Source organism: Drosophila montana, unplaced genomic scaffold, assembly GCF_035044405.1.
Source record: "Drosophila montana isolate Dmon_TW-CO22-7 unplaced genomic scaffold, ASM3504440v1 contig_402_1, whole genome shotgun sequence".
Lineage (NCBI taxonomy): Eukaryota > Metazoa > Arthropoda > Insecta > Diptera > Drosophilidae > Drosophila > Drosophila montana.
Genome location: NW_026998739.1, coordinates 478,033 through 493,233, shown reverse-complemented (window position 1 = coordinate 493,233; position 15,201 = coordinate 478,033). Strand labels below are relative to the sequence as shown.

Here is a 15,201-nt window from a genome sequence, read left to right as displayed (position 1 = left end):
GTCGTCTAAAGCTGTTAAAAATATTGTGAGTGAAAATTATCGGGTAAATTTCGTCCGTATCGCTAATGTTATACTTTTTTAGACTTGAACGAATCGAGAGTATCAAATGTCAATATTTAATGAAATCGCATTCTAAAGTTTTTACATAAAACTAGTTGCCAAATCCAGAAAGGTTCTTAAAATCAAAATTTGTAGAGTTAAAGTGAGCGATTATTAACGAGTATCAAAAGGTATATCCTTCAGAAGTTGGACGCAATTAAACCGATGTAAAGCCATTTAAAGTTTACAACCTACTAATTCACTTTTTATTTTGTATTTTTCAGCGCATGGACAAGATAATAATCCGTATCGTTGGTAACTAGATGGCCTCTATATCCTTGGATAGACATTTACCAAAATGAAATAAATATTTTTAATTTTCTGTCAATTTTAAGGGCTCTCCGAGGTAATATAACGTATATATTTTGGTTCAAAAAAACGAATTTTTTATTTTCTAGGCGAATCTGCCATGTGCATGGACTACAAAATATTCAGTACCGTTGGTACCTAGATCGCCGATATATTATTCCTTATTCCATACCTTGGATAGACATTAAGGAAATCTCATTCTTAAGTTGTGGCTAAATCTGGATCTGTTCTAAAAAGAAAATGTTTGGCATTTTGTCGATTTTGAAGACTTTCACATATCTTTCATAATTGTAATTAATTTAAATGAATACATTTTTATTTCGTATATTTCAGCCACATCTGCCACGCCCATGGATAACATATAATCAACAAATTTGGTGCCTAGATGACTTAGATATCCTTTGTTATTCCATACCAAGGATATAGTCCTAGCGAGCCTAAAGGACCGAGTTCTGCAAAATGCACAGGGAACATGGTCCAAAAATATGTATGCTTTCTTTTACAGCCGCCCCCACCTACAGCCCGCCCCCTGAATGGTTGCTAGTTGACTACCATATCCTTGGTTATACCATACCATTGATATAGTCCTTGGGAACCTAAAGGACCAGATCCCTGCAAAATGTGCATTGCAATGGTCCAAAAACATGTATGATTTTTCTTTCAGAAGCCCTTTTACATTAGCTGCAGCTGCAGCTGCTGTTTAACAGCCGCCTAATAGCACTCATTTTATGTAAACTGGTACTTAACATCACTCATTTTAATTGAGTTACATTTCTGTCGACCTCGTCGACCTTCTGGGCATTTATGTTCGCCTGGTACTTGAGAGGAATTTAGGGCAAATTTGGGACCGGCGGTGAGGGAGCCCCTTTGTACTACGTCATTTTTCGGATGCAAAAATATTTTTTGTCGACCTTCTGAGCATTTCCGTTCGCCTGGTATTTTGTCAGATTTAAAGAAAAATCTCGGCAGCTAGCGGTTGCCAACAAACGCCCCCACGGGTATGCAATATGTTTCTAAAGACCGTTGATTTTTTAATATTTAAATAAAAAAACCGGAATTTCGTTTTTTATTTTAAATAATTGATTTATTTATGTTTAAAATAACAAAACTGTTGTTTTTTATGCTAAATTTTAAATTAGCTATATCTGGCTTAATTGAAGTCCGATCCTGGAAAAAATAGCTTTATCAGTAGTGGAGGTCCTTAGAGCTCACTGTAGTCCTTAATTTCTCAGTCTGAAATGATAAAAGCATATTTAAAATAAACATATAAATAATTATACAAAAGCAGGAAAATAGGCTATAACTCGGGCATGTCCTTGCAGATTTTCAAAGGACATGGTGCGTTAGGATCGTATAGACCCCCTGCATCGATCTGCATCATTAAAATATGGGGTCATCTAAGAATCCCAGGACTTGTATTTTTACTTATAAAATTTCAGTCCCGGAGAGCATGAAAATGGATCATAAACACTAATCCTTGAATATCTCCGAAACTATAATGACGATCCTTATGAAATTTGGCCAGCTTGGCTAATACGATTTTTCTGACATAGGATACGCAAGGATACTCAAGGATATAGCAGAGTTATGGCCTATTTTCTCTTGCGAAAATTGCCCATAAAACTTCGCCGTTTGAAGGACTTTCGTCCTTTTTGTTATATTTTCTTGAATGGGAGGATAGGCACTATTTACTGTCAAAAGGACATCCCGATAGTCCTTCAAATGGCTAAGTTAGACCCGAATTGTTCGATTTTTGGCACTTTTGCGACTAACCCCCTATGAAAAATTTTGGTGAAATTTTTTGTCGAATCTTTGAAATCCTTGAATGCCAATCGATAGTTCTGGTCCCCACGAGTTCAAAAAGGTATATCCTTCCGATATCCTTAAGGATTTGGCCAAGATATGGCTACTTAAAAAATGTCCTTTTTACTAAAATACGCATATTTTGGAAACGGCAAGGACGATTTTGATGTCCTTTGAACAGTTTGAGGTCCTTATGTAAACAATTTGTTTGATACAGGACTTGTCACGATCCGCAAGGATAACGCCGAGTTATGGCTTTGTTAATTTGCGAAAGAATTTAACTTATATCTAGACTGTCTGAAGGACTTTCGTCCTTTTTATTATATATACTGAATAAGGAAGATAAGGACTTACGGTTGGCAAATTGACATCATGATCAGCAAGGATACGGCCGATCTACAGCCTTTTATCTCTACCGACAAAAATCTCTTTTCCTCAGCTCCTTGAAGGGTTTTCGTCCTTTTTATTACATATTCTATGTTGGACTACATGAGGTGGTCAATTTAATGTCCTTTAAAATAACAATATCCATATCTCGGAAACCATAAAGGCGATTTTGATGTCCTGTCCTGATGTTAACCCCTTGCTTTTTGCTCGATTTGTACAAAAGGAATATCCTTGTTGGATTTTTAGAAGTCTTAGAAGCGAATAGATTCCTTGAATCCTTCAATCTGAAAAGATAAAAACACATTTAAATAAAAAAGTCAAAGTTGGGATATAATGGTATATTTGGGAAAGAAATAGCCATAACTCGGCCATATCCTAGCAGATTTTTAAAGGACATGGTGCGTTTGAATCATAGAGACTAACTGCATCGATCTGCATTAAAAAATTATGTGGTCTTCGCAGAATCATGGACAAAATCATTGATATTTTGAAAACTACAAGGACGATTGGGATGTCTTTTGTTCAGTTGGTAGTCTTAGTTAACACAGTTTTTTCACAGGACTTGTGAGGATACGCCGGGATATGACCGATCTATATGCTTATTTGTGTGTACAAGAAAGTCCTTCTTTCTTGGGGGTATGAAAAACTTTTGTCCTTCTTATAGAAAATTTTTAATTTGGAGGATGAGGAGAGCTGACCAAAAGACATAGAAATCAACCTTTTAGTTTCCGAGATATGCATATTTTTCTGAACAGGACATTCTATTTATGGTTATAGCTCGGGCATATTCTTAAGAATATCCGAAGCATATACCTTTTTGAGCTCGTTGGGACCAGGACTATCGATTGACACTCAAGAATTTCCAGGATTCCACCAAAAATTGGTCCACAATTTCTACAAGGGGCTGAGTCCGAAAATCGAAAATTTCAGGACTTACGTTGAAACTTTAAGAACTATCGGGATGTACTTTGGACCGAAGAAAGTCCTCATCCTCCCATTTAAGAATATACAGCCCACAGGACTTAATCCTGACAAGTCCTGTGTCAACAAAATTGTATTGACAATGGCTACAAACTGGCCAAAGAGCATCGAGATCGTCCTTTTAGTTTCGAATATGTTGGCCATTTAGTGTCTTATGCCCATTTCCTGAAAAAATCACCAAGTCCTGGCCTCATAATATTCTTAGCTATTTGAAGAACATTTCTCGCATGTCCCCAATCGACAATATGAGGACGATATGATGACCAAAGGATATCAGCATAATTCCTGAACTGACAATGAAAATACCGATGAGTTCTCGGGTCAAACAATCGATAAGAATCGTTAATAACGGGCTGCATGTTTACATGTATTTGTGACTTTGAAAAAGTGGGTATTTAATAAATACTATTCGTTATTTGTAATTTACATTAGAAAAAATATTAAATTTCTAGCAGCGCATGTTATTGTATAAATTTTTTATGAAATTGTAATGAATTTTGTATGAAATTCAAAACATACATGAATTATGAGTCAGGGAGCAACGTCAGGGCACAACATGCCCAAAATGTACATAACTTATGTTTGTATAGAGAAATAGTATTTCGATATGTATTGAACCCTAATGAGCATCAACTACCAATGTCTGGCGGGCTCATTACCATTTTCAATTTGATCCAAGCCAAATAAACGAGTACTGTATTGAACTCAATATGAGAATTTCAATACATTCAACGTAAGCGGCAAATATAAATATTTGCTTTGTATTATGGTTTTTGGCTTGCAATGCACAATATGCCCTATACTTGTTGTGGGCGTGGTTTATTTATTGGTCCACAAGCCTGTGGGTTTTCAAATAGAGCCCACATGTTGTTTACTCAGGCATCGGTTTCTGACACTTTGGCCTGTACTCATTAATTACATTGTCAATAGGTAGGAATTGCCATGGTCATGTGATTTGAGAGCGATTTATGAACAGAACTGAATAACAAATAACAATCAAAATATAGGGGTATTTGCAAAGCTTATATTTCGTACCATGTTAACACAAGCCCGAGTTTAAAAATAATGATGAAAAATATTTGAAGATTTAAAGAAAGAAAAGGAAAAAGTTGGCAACATTTCTAACAATCCCTTATACAATAAAAATATTTCGTATGCTAGATATATTTTTTACAAAACTTTTGTAAATCCCAACCGATTTCAAAAGACTTTACTGCCAATACATATAGCAACAATTAACCCCTTTACAAATTATAGATATTGAACAGTTTAGGAATCAATTTGTATTTAAGAAAATTGAAAGAGAATGGGACACTTTTAAACAAATTCGGACAAATTCATAAAAATTAAAATACTAATATATTAATTTGCCAGCTTTATTTTTATGGGCTTGGACAGACCCAGCCCATGGCAAGCATAGGAAGAAGTTGAGTACGGTGCGTGAAACCAAATATTAAAAAAAAAAATTGGTATGTATATTTATATATTGCTAATCATTTTATTTTTTTTGTTTTTAAAATTGAGATCGAAAACGAATTCAGTATCATTGCGATCTGACAGCCGAAAGAATTTAGAATTTACTCTCAGCTTCGGCTCAATGAGGCATATTTGAATGTGTTGTTATTTACTGTTCTGGCATTTGCTGGCAAGAAATTAATTTTGTTAATCTTCTAGCGCTGACCATCACCTATCCCAAATTTGTGTTCACATATGAATGTATGTTTTGCACTGAGGTTGGTTTGGTAGAAAATTTATATTTTTAAGTCGATACAAATATTTGTATATAAATTAATACTTTTACAAATGGAGCGAATTAAACATTTACAATTAATAAGATTAAAAACATTAAAAACAAAAAAATTTGCACTGTTTTTTTTTAATTGGGGAGTAAAAATAATATTAATTTAATTAAAAGAAATTATACAAACATTAACATCGACTAAAAAATATAGATATTCTACCAAACCAACCTCAGAACATAACTTTGTATGATATGTAAGTAAGATTGTCATCTAATAATGATATTATATTCACATTCACAAATTAAAAAAAAATGAATAAACACGCGTTTGACAATGGCTAGGTCTGTTGTGTATGCATGACATACGCTTATTTCGCACGCGTATCACAAAGCCAACAGCATGTCCAATAAAAGGCTCCCGCACGCTCGCATATACAAATCCTGCAGAGAGCGAATGTAAACTGTCACCCACTGGTGCATACATTAAAGTATCAATGGCTTACAATAACAGGAACAGGCAGTAGAGACACATGCATACATTTTATATGCATATACTATATAGCTCACTCTTCTGGCAGCAAAACACATTCTCAAATTGAAAACCAATGCGCGCGTATTTACGAGCTTAGCAACTGAAGCTGCAAAAACGGATGACAGCCGCATTTAAAGTCGCTTTCAAACTGTGTTTGCACGCGTGTACAAGCCTTGTAAATATTTGAGCATCATAAATGGAAAACTTATGCATTAATAATACTCGCACATGTGCACATGCATCGGACGAGTTTGGTAACCGATCAGACTTGAAATAAATATATTGCTAAGACACTACCAAATCTCAGTTTTAGAAAAAGCTTCATAACTGCGCTGCCACACAAGAAGAATATATTAAAAGCATTGAGAAAATTTAATTTTCCAAGAAATATAGTCAAATATGAACAATGAAGCGTATTGGCCTGGAATATATTGTAGAGGAATATCTTTTTGTTTGTTTTTAATTATGATCGATAATGGAAAGAAAAACTAAAAAAGAAACGTTGGGAATCAATAGTACGGCAATTATACCAAACAGCTCTATGTACAGACACATGCCATTATATTGCGTATACGCAGTGCAGACCGGAAATCGTCATTGATAGGAGCAATTGGATCACGAGCATTCGAAACCATTTTCGCAGCTGAAGCAGAATAAAAAATTGATAAATAACACAATAGCTGAATTTTTTTCTATATTGTGTACATATGTGTGTGTGTGTTTTGGCGAGGGTGTTTTGTTGTGTGGCTTTTGTGGTTTTGTGTCGAGTGTTTGCGGTTTAATTTCTGGGGATTTGCACTGTTGCCGTAACTCGCAAAATAATCAGTTAATACGCCCAAGCACAAAGACACCCAAAAGTTGTGGGAATGTGTGTGTTTCCTCTAGTAATTGATGCCACTTTGAATGCAATTGAAAAGCGTAGCGATTAGAGAGCTTTAAAGCCGTCTAAAAACACTCAAACCTTAGGTGATTATTTTGAGGGCAACAACAACATAAATTATTATGCATAATAATAAAAATATAATACATATGCACTTTTAGTCGGCGGTTTTTAGAACTAAACTGCATTAAAACAATAAAAATTATAAATTTATCAATATAAAATATAAACAAGATATCAATAACCCAGAGTTTAAAAACAGAATTTTCTTTGATTGTTTAAACTTGTTTAGAATAAAGTGGATATGAGGATAGTCATTGATATGACCACATTATTGTTTAGCCATATGCATCCAGATTTTCAAAGGACATGGTTTGTTACGATCGTAAGTTAGGATCTAATTGCCGTTGTCACAATCATCGAATGTGCCCTCTATTGTGCCCTCTACTTGTATCTACCCAGCCATCAACGCAACCTTTAGCTTTAATTTCTTGGAGTTATACCCATAGATTTAGCCATTAAATACTTTGCTTTAATACCAATCAATAGTCAAATGGGACACGAATTGAAAGATGTTTTTTTTTTATGGAGTATTGAATTGTAGTTCTATGAATAAAGGTTTTTTCTAACAGCATCATGTGCAGCATTTGAGGGATTTATCTTGATATCACCGTATTTCAGCTTAATAACATGTTTCCATTGACTGTGCACTGCAGGCATTCCCAGGTGTAGATGTTGTCAATTAATATCAAATATGTCACGTCAATTTGCGCCAGCCCAAAAGGGGAAATGTTCTGACAGGATAACCAGCGCATGGCCACAACAGTAACTATTTCCATTTAATGTTTTTCTTATGAGTCCATGCGGCGTATACTTAATCAGTGATACCACACACGCACACACTCACGCACACACACAAAAACGGGGCTGTCCACTTAGCCAATTGAGAGACAATTTTCGATTCAGTTAGGATCCAATACATTTAACCCACTAATAGAATGACACCTCACGTAACGCCCCCTCAATTCAATCAACCAACGCGGCTTTTGGGGAGCTCTGTATGTGTGTGTGTGTGTGTCTGTGTGTCTTGGGCCGGAGCGTTGATGTGTCTATTTAATATGCAGTGCCAAACACAAATTAAAACTCGTCTCCATACACACGCGCACACACACACGCAGCAACACGTAATAACAACGTGCCAACAACTAACTGTTATTGTGTTTGTGTGTTTTCTCTTATTAGATTCCCCGTTGCTGACAAACTTCACTTGACGCCTGCGGCAGAAGTTAGAACTGTGAATCTGAGTGTTTGCTGGTGTTTTTTCTCTATAGACCTTCCTTGTATAGCTGTGTGTTAGGGAAATTAAATCCATGACAAATTGGAAAAAGCTTTAGCCCAAACTTTGTCTGCAGTGCGGCTATCGGTTTGAACCAGTGCCTCGTTCTAACTCAGATTTCGATCGAATCACAGTTTTGAAACTTAAAAATTGTTGCTAAATTATTACATTAAATAACAAAATAATTTTTGTATGAAATGTATTTTGCTTCATGCTTTGGTTCGGCTGATTAAGTGTAGATTAAGCGTAATCAAATCTTGCCCATTAACGAAAATAAATAGTTGCGTGACATGATCAAATTTGACACGCTTAACTTAAAAACAACATGTTTCACAGCTTTAAATGAGTGGCATCTCGTATTCTAGTTAACCCAAGTTAGCCGTCCGCTGAAGTAAGAAATGTATGTACTCTACGATTTCTGAGATGTCTATTAATACGCTCAGCAAGGTAAACGCCTACACTTACAAATAAATGCGAGGCTTCAATTAGATAGCCAAAGTAAATACCCAATAAGCTCGAGTGCCAAACAGAAATAATTTTCAATTTCTTTCATGAAGGAATGAAGTAGAAAAACATAATAATTCTTTCAATTGATTTTCATATTTTTTTATTCCTTTCATTTCTTTCATTGTGTGCATGCCACTTGGGCAGACTTTCAATTTCGTACATGAAACACCACATCAAATTACGATCCAGGGACCAAAGCTGCCAAAGCCTCTTTGACCCTCCAGTAGGTGCCTGTGTGCGGGCGTGTGTGTGTATGCGTGTGCGGGTGTATGTGTGTGTAGCTGCGGCCTGTTAGTAAATTGGCCACTCGAAATGGTTGCGCCTATGAGACTGCTCAGCACTGCCAATTCAGCTAATTTAAGGCTATATTTAGCCATTTTCTGAGCTCGTCAGACGGAAACTGTTAATTTAGCTGCCAGTAATTCAGGCTATTTTTAAACTAATTTAGCTGTTTCACATATTTATTTGCTATGTGGCATTTCAGTAATAGATTGTGGCTCCCCGTTTATCGTCTATCGATAACGTAATTTGACATTTTTGCCATCACTAGTTTAACGTATCCTTATTTAGCTGAAAATAAGCAGCAGCTTCGGAATTATCGGATGAATAATCATCAACCACTGCAGTAGAAAATGTTACACTGACCCTTTGAAGCATTTGCGCCTGCTGCAGCAATTAGTTAGGCACTAGGCTAGTAGGCAAAAATAAATCACAAGGTGAATTTTGGACGCATTGCACAAATAAGCAAGTTAACTTTTCCAACTGCTTAGCATAAAACTGGAAAAAGTGGCACCTCTTAGCCTTTTTATATTAAAAGTAAATTGATATCAGCTGTTTTTAGCTTGTTTAAAATTGAATATCTACTTCTTAGTTATTTGTAATATTGCATGTAGCCACTATTGTAAATCTACATAAATGTAGCTTTTTTTAGTTCTTTTCTTTGGACACATCTACCATTTTTAGCCAGTTTAATTCAGCTATTACTTGAAGATAATTTTGTCTTTTAATATTGGATTGAAACTTTATGAATGAAATTTAATTCAGCTGCTTTTAACATTGGATTCAACTAAAATTTTCTAATCTTAAAGTTTGATTCAGCAATATTTTGAACCTAATTTTCATTAGTGATTTTGAGCTATTCTTAACATTGAATACTGCTACTTTTTAAAGCCAATTTTGTACATTGTATTAAAATAATTTTTTTTAAACTTGTTTTATTTAGCTGTTTTGTAAGTTAGATTTTTTAGCTATATGGTTAATATAGCTACTTTTTTGAATTAAACTGTCATTTAGCTATCTTGAACATTCTTTGGCTCCTTTTTTGAAAGGAGAATCATCAGCACTTGCACTCACACATAGGCACTGGGCGTGGCTGCCTATCAGCTAATAGCCAAGTAGCTGGTGAATATGTATGCTTTTCGGCAGCTTTTCGAGTGGCATCAGAGTCGACAACTAGCATTTGACTTTAGCATACATATATTAACTTAGCAACAGCCTTTTTGGTACGCAATTTAAAAAAAAAAAAACTGCTCGAATAGCACCTACGTGGGGCTGTTTGTGTCTGTGCACACCTGACACCTGACAGCTTTGTTTAGCTCACGCATTTTGTATGTGCCCTGAATTTGAAATGAGCTTCCGTTCTGTGAAAAATATTCACAGACACACACACACACAGACACATTTTACTGACACATGAAAATCTTATAAGTCCCTCTGATCGTCAACTTTTCCAGTGAAATGTTATTCGTCCCAATGGCCTTAAATATGGCTGCTTAATGTACTTAATAAAATATTTTAATATGCTCTTGTCTGAATTAAAAAATTAAAATAAAAAATATTGTAGCTTTTCCACAGGCACTGACAAGTTAAATAAAGCAAAAAGCTTTACGCACACCCGCAGACGCACATACACACACACATACACACCTGCATAACAATTTTTATTATATATTTGTATTTGAGGGCTGCGCACTTCAATTGGCTGTCCAATTGAGTTTGCTTTGCCCTTAAGGCGCTTTTCAATACCCTAACGTATGGTACTTTTATATTTTCATCGAAAATAAAATAATTGTACTATATTCGAACTTATTGAAATACGAATTTAAATTGATTAATTAAAAATATGAATTTTCTGAGCAATATAAAATAAGGTTTTAAAGTGTAAGAAATATCTATAAAATCCAAAATGTAATGCATTTGGTAAAGATAATGTGTATAAATAACTCTGTAAAAGTATAACATCTACGCCATTTTAAAGAAAATACTTTATGCTTTTCTTTAATTAACTTTTTAATTGCCTAACTTCGCCTTCATTTTAAGCATTGGAAATTTTTATGGCAGACTCTGTCAAGTGCTTGGTACAGGGTATACTTAAAGTCCTTAATGCTGTTTTACTAAGAACCTGGCTATTTATTCTGTAAGCTCAGCTCCTACTACCTTCAGGCGCTTTTAATTTAATTAGCTGTCTAATTTGAATTGTTGCGCAAGGTGAAAAGTTTTTCATTGGAATAAATATTTTCAATATTTTAAAGGCCCGCGGACTGTAGCCATAATAAAGTTTTTGATTTAAGGTTGAAATATAATTATGTTAAAATGTATTCAAGCTCCCTTTTCACCCTAACCCTATCTTTAATGAATTGTTATGGACTTTCTGAGAATTCTTAAATTTATATTTTCTGATAACTGTCAAATTTATAACGCCCTCGTTTTATTTAAGCCCAGCATTAAACACGACCATTAATTAAATTAAATTATTGCCACTCACTTCAGTTTCCAATTTAATGCCCGTGATTAATTTCAGTTAGATACTCATTTCTTTAGATTTCACAAAATAGGCAAACAGCAAAGTAAGTTTCCTATTGCACACCAGGGAACAAGTTTGCCAATATCCTAAGCTTTTTGGGATAATTTCGAAATCGGCCGCGAAATAATTTGCAACAAATGAAAGCAACTCGAGCGCATCGGTATAATCGACCGGGGAACAAAGTGCTCAACAAATCGTTGAGTTGAAACAAATCACGATACAATTTAATGAGCCCATTTCAAGAGGCATTGCAAATGCCGGGAATATGAAATGAATTTCGCTTGACAATAGACGAATAAACGGAGGAATTCTGGTGGCCATTTGGCACGAATATACAAATGATGAGTGCGTGATGAAAAATGTAAGCATTGGTTTAAAAAAAATAATAATAATAATCATTAAGTGGTACCCCTAGTGGGCGTGGCAAAAAACTATTGACACTTTGCGGATATACAGGAGTATATATTCCAAATATAAAGTCTCTAGTTTTTCTGGTCTCGAAAAAAAGGGTTAATACGAACAGCACAAAACCAATAAGCCCTGTGATAAATAATAATAAAATTAATAATAATAATAATAATAATAATAATAATAAAAATAATAGTAATAATAATAATTACAATAATAATAATAATTATAATAATACTATTAATAATAATAATAATAATAATAATAATAAAAATAATAATAATAATAATAATAATAATAATAATAATAATAATAATAATAATAATAATAATAATAATAATAATAATAATAATAATAATAATAATAATAATAATAATAATAATAATAATAATAATAATAATAATAATAATAATAATAATAATAATAATAATAATAATAATAATAATAATAATAATAATAATAATAATAATAATAATACTAATAATAATAATAATAATAATAATAATAATATGTGAGTATGTTTGTTATTTAATAGTTGTTTGGGTATGTACGCAAGATCAGGCACGAAAGAAAACAGGAAATCACGCGCCCATCTCTAAGTGTGTGCACTAATTGGTCGTGCGGGTAGCTCAGCCACTTGACAGTTTACGTTCCATCAGCTTCTGTTGTTGTTATTAATTTGCTTTTGGAAGTTTTCGTGCATACTCCGGCCTTAAGCTATAATAACGAAGTAGTGTGAGGAGGGCAGGGAGGGTGGAGGTGTAGCTATGAGGTACGCCCCCACGCGCATTGCCTGAAACGTAGTTGCTAAGCGTATCTAATGTCCACCCACAAACGAATCCTGTGTTCAGTTCAGGTTCCGGTTCGCTCGAAATCCTAATGCCGGCTTGCACGCCCTAAGCATAAGATACAGTTCCGACCATCTCTTTGGGTTATTTGTTGGCTTTCGAGGTTGACTCATTGACTTTGTATGTTCCGGGGCTCTGGCTTCCGTTGTGCAGACAAACAATTTATTTATAAGCAGAAAGTAGGCTGCATTGTCAATGATTTCATACCAGCTTTTGGCGGTAGGTCATATATATTGAGCTTAATAAGTATTGGGAGATAGTCGTGTGTGCTCAGCAGACTTAAGAGTGGAAATAAGAAAGATGAGGATGTTGTGATTCCCATGAAATAAGCAACTATATTTGTTTACTTATTTCTTGTTTGAAAATGAAGACCTAATCACAAAAAGACATTATCAATTGCCTGACCTGAAATTATCATTCACATGCTGGTTTTTATTTTGATAACCTTCAATATAATTTAGCATCTCTCACTAAATGAGAATTAATACAAATGATTCTCGAAAATTTACGTCATCATTAAGATGAATTTTGGAAAAAAAAGCAAAAGTAAGTTTAATTATGAACATTAATAATATTCCACGAATCATAAATATTCATTATCATAATATGCCTCACACACTTGCACGCAGTAAATCAATATCAATTTGACAGGAAATATACAAAATAACAATAACAATAACAATAATTCGACAGAGAAGCGAAAACAAACAGGAAAACAAAAGTGCTATTTTTATGTAACCTACTAAGTATAAAAAGCATTTATATTCCTTTGTATTAATTACAGAACCTATTATTTAATTTTACCATCACGGTCTTGGTAAAAATTGAAAAACTTCATTATAAATTCTTAAATGTGGCATGATTATATGGCAGAGAGCACTGATTGACCGAACATAGAGGAATATTTCGATAAATATAAATAAATGTAAGTTTTAACTGTCAGCTTAAGGATCTTGATCTACTTCCTAACATAAATATAATTTCTTGAAATATTATAACAGGATTTTAAGCAGCTGCTGTAAAAGACTTAGTTGAGCAGCCTCTTTAAAATACATGAAGAAATATTTAATAATATTTTGGCAATAATTCATTTTAAAATCCCTCAACTAAACACCCAATTTTATTGAAAAACTTTCTGATGCGGCCCAAAGAAGCCGTAGCACGCTTGAAATTCAAAACATATTCATGAAAGTGAAATGTAAAGCCAACATTCTTATTCGAAACTCATAAATTAGTGAGTTATTCAAATTAGCTGACAATTGTTGCTGCCAAAGAAAGGCGAACAGCGAACAAAAAGCCATAAGCAGCAACAAAAAGCGTTGAGAAAGCAGTCAAAAAACTGTTCAATTTACGGCGTAAAATGATGGCGTGCGTGTGTGCGAGTGTGCTGTGCAAATCTTTACTCACACGCGCAAATTGCCACACATAATTATGTAAACGAGTTTTGAAGAGACGAGGGGCAAAGAGGGTAAAGGGTAGCGGGCGAACGAGCACATTTTAATTACCAGGAAAATGTAAATTAACCGAACCACCTAAGACAACAGAACAGACAACTGGGAAAACGCACAGCAGCAGCAGCAGCATCCCACCACCAGCAAAACAAAGTCATGAAGCTCAAACTGTATGTATGCATATCTATATGTTCTGTTTATGTGTGTGTGTGTGTGTGCGTTTGCGTAAGCCTGCACATCTGAAAAGTATGCTACAGTAAAGTTTGAACGCGCTGGCTGCTCCTCGATGATAACTTTTCCAGTTGCCAGTTGGCACAAAATGACACAAACGTTATGATAACAAACATGAAAATGGTAGTTGGGGTGCGGGAAAGAGATACCTCGATATACCCTGCAACTAAAATATATGTTAGCGAAGATATGAACTTAAACAAAATAGTAATCTTAAAATAATAGTAATCTTAAAATAAAATAAAGTCTCAAAAAAACGAACTTTCACTAATATTAACTTTGACCCCATTTTTCCATGCTCATTTCAGATAAATATTCAGAAATATCATTAAAAGGAATTTGACGCTGATTGGACGATAAGCATAAGATTGTATGCAACCGATTCGCGCTTATTTTCCACAGTTGCGGGTGGAATTTCCAAAAACACTTAAATAGTGGGGGAATACTTTTCAGTTGAATTTTTATAAAGAGTTTGAATCATAAACTTCGCCCAAACGGAGTGGTTTTTCGCGAATTTTTCGCAACTACTTGTGGAAATAGAGATAAAAAACAAAGTAGGTATATGCATATATGTATACAGAAAGAAAGGTATGCATATACCCTTTTAAGTTTGTATCCCGCAAGTAGAATAAATATGAAATTTAAAGTCTATTAAACGATGGATAGGCACGAGCTGCTTCCGGCGCGTCAGCTAAGCAGCTTTATAACGCCGCCTGCTTTCTGTCAGCGACTGTGATAATTACACCACACACTCACACACTCACACACCTACGCACTGCCTGATAATGACAGCTGCTGATGTGGGCATATGTATGCCAGTACATATATTTATGCACACATGATGAAAAGTTGGGTCCAACAACGGACAGAGATTGGGGTTTTGTT

General features: G+C 34.5%; 2 long non-coding RNA genes across 2 annotated transcripts; one reads left to right on the top strand and one right to left on the bottom strand.

Moving 5' to 3' along the window:
- Positions 1-1,455, top strand: LOC135439402 (uncharacterized). Its single transcript, XR_010438050.1, has 4 exons — positions 1-230; positions 324-445; positions 498-650; positions 742-1,455. It is a non-coding gene; the product is annotated as an uncharacterized LOC135439402 (long non-coding RNA).
- Positions 1,456-1,465: 10 nt separating this feature from the next.
- LOC135439401 (uncharacterized) lies at positions 1,466-2,696 on the bottom strand. Its single transcript, XR_010438049.1, has 2 exons — positions 2,566-2,696; positions 1,466-1,641 (listed from the first exon to the last, which is right to left on the bottom strand). It is a non-coding gene; the product is annotated as an uncharacterized LOC135439401 (long non-coding RNA).
- Between the last annotated feature and the right edge of the window lie 12,505 nt (positions 2,697-15,201).